The sequence below is a fragment of the Apodemus sylvaticus genome, chromosome 4, assembly GCF_947179515.1.
Source record: "Apodemus sylvaticus chromosome 4, mApoSyl1.1, whole genome shotgun sequence".
In the NCBI taxonomy this organism is placed as follows: Eukaryota; Metazoa; Chordata; class Mammalia; order Rodentia; family Muridae; genus Apodemus; species Apodemus sylvaticus.
In genome coordinates, this window is record NC_067475.1 from 167,676,708 (window position 1) to 167,679,185 (window position 2,478).

Here is a 2,478-nt window from a genome sequence, read left to right on the forward strand (position 1 = left end):
GATGTTTTCGGCCCCTTTGTCGAAGATCAAGTGACCATAGGTGTGTGGATTCATTTCTGGGTCTTCAATTCTATTCCATTGGTCCACTTGCCTGTCACTGTACCAATACCATGCAGTTTTTAACACTATTGCTCTGTAGTATTGCTTGAGGTCTGGGATACTGAATCCCCCCTGAAGTTCTTTTACTGTTGAGAATAGTTTTAGCTATCCTGGGTTTTTGTTATTCCAGATGAATTTGAGAATTGCTTTTTCTAACTCTGTGAAGAACTGAGTTGGGATTTTGATGGGTATTGCATTGAATCTGTAGATTGTTTTTGACAAAATGTCCATTTTTTTGGTAGAAAAGTGGGAGAAACCTGATTCTTTTTTTTTATTTGATGTATTCTTTATTTACTTTTCAAATGATTTCCCCTTTCCTGGGTCCCCATTCCTCGCAAGTCCCATAAGCCCTCTTCCCTCCCCTTGTTCCTCCACCTACTCCTCCCCACTTCCCTGCTCTGGTATTCCCTATACTGTTGCACTGAGTCTTTCCAGAACCAGGGGCCACTCCTCTGTTCTTTTTGGTCATCATTTAATATGTGGATTATGTCTTGGGTATTCGAAGTTTCTAGGTTAATATCCACTTATCTGTGAGTACATACCATGATTGATCTTTTGAGACTGGTTTACCTCACTTAGTCTGATGTTCTCCAGCTCCATCCATTTGTCTAAGAATTTCATGAATTCATTGTTTCTAATGGCTGAATAGTGTAATATTCCATGTAATAGCTCCAAAAATATACCACATTTTTTTGTATCCATTCCTCCATTGATGGACACCTAGGTTCTTTCCAGCTTCTGGCTACTACAAATAGGGCTGCTATGAACATAGTGGAGCATGTGTCCTTATTGCAAATCAGGGAATCCTCTGGGTATATGCGCAGGAGTGGTATAGCAGGGTCCTCTGGAAATGTCATACCCAGTTTTCTGAGGAACCTCCAGACTGATTTCCAAAGTGGTTGCACCATCTTACAATCCCACCAGCAGTGGAAGAGTGTTTTTCTTTTTCCACAACCTCGCCAGCACCTGCTGTCTCCTGAGTTTTTGACCTTATCCATTCTGACTGGTGTGAGGTGAAATCTCAGGATTGTTTTTATTTGCATTTTCCTCATGATTAATGATGTTGAACATTTTTTTAAGTTTTGTAATTATATTTATGTACAGAAAACTTAGTGTACATTTAACCCAATTTAGTGGTGAGTTCTTTAGCCTTTGCCTTTTCCAGCTTAGCAATGTGAGCCACAGACTTAGGACCCAGGACATTGCCTCCCCAGTGTCAGCGGATCTCGTCATATCTGTCATTATAATTGGTCCGAATAGCTTCCACCAGCTTTGCCAGAGCACCCTTGTCTTCCGAGTTAACCTGTGTGAAGGCAACAGTGGTGCATGTCTTCCTATGGACCAGGTGCCCCAGCCTGGCCTTTCCCTTGATGATGCAGTAGGGCACTCCCATCTTTCTACACAGGAACACCACCAGCTCAATGGGGTCTACATCATGGGCAATCACCACCTGAGCCTTCTTGTTCTCCACCAAGATGTTGACTGTGTTGACTCCTGCTCGGAGGATGGGGGGGTCTCTTAGTGGGGACGTTCCCTTTGCCAGCAGCTTTCTTCTCAGCACGGGCCAGCAGCCTTTGCTTCTTCTCCTGCTTTGTTTCTGGCCTGTACTTGTGTGCAAGCTTAAGCAGCTGCATAGCTGTTTGCCTGTCTAGGGCCTGGGTAAACTGGTTAATGGCAGGAAGTACTTTGAGCCACTTATAGAGGATGGCTCTTTGCCGCTGCAGCCTGATGTAGTGGGGCCATTTGACGAAGTGTGTTAGGTCTCTTTTGGGCTGGATGTCCTGCCCAATGGCGAAGTTCTTGGGCCTTTTCTCAAACAAAGGGTTGATCACCTTCTTGGCCTCCTGTTTCTTGACGACGACAGCAGGGGCTGGGGCCATCTTCTTCCCCTTGGCTTTCTTTCCTTTAGGCATCTTGGTAGGCTGGTGGAGAATGTTGAACATATCTTAAGGTATTTCTCAGCCCTCTGAAGTTCTTCATGTGAAAATTCTTTGTTTAGCTTGCTACCCAAAATTTTAATGGGGTTATTTGGTTCTCTGGGTTCTACCTTTTTGAGTTCTTTGTATATATTAGATATTAGCCCATTGTCCTTTGCCTTACAGAAACTTTGTACTTTTATGAGGTCCCATTTGTCAATTCTTGATCTTAGAGCATAAGCTAGTGGTGTTTTACTCAGGAACTTTTCCCCTGTGCCTATGTCCTAAAGGGTCATCCCCAGTTTCTTTTCTATTAGTTTCAGTGTGTCATGTTTTATGTGGAGGTCCTTGATCCATTTGGAGTTGAGCTTAATACAAGGAGATATGAATGGATCGATTTGGATTCTTCTGCATGCCGACCTCCAATTGAACCAGCACCATTTGTTGAAAAGATTATCTTTTT

The 2,478-nt window shown here is 43.3% G+C and overlaps 1 pseudogene; it reads right to left on the reverse strand.

Annotated features, from left to right (window-relative positions):
• Window positions 1-1,184: 1,184 nt before the first annotated feature.
• LOC127682436 (60S ribosomal protein L7a-like) lies at window positions 1,185-2,026 on the reverse strand (annotated as a pseudogene).
• Between the last annotated feature and the right edge of the window lie 452 nt (window positions 2,027-2,478).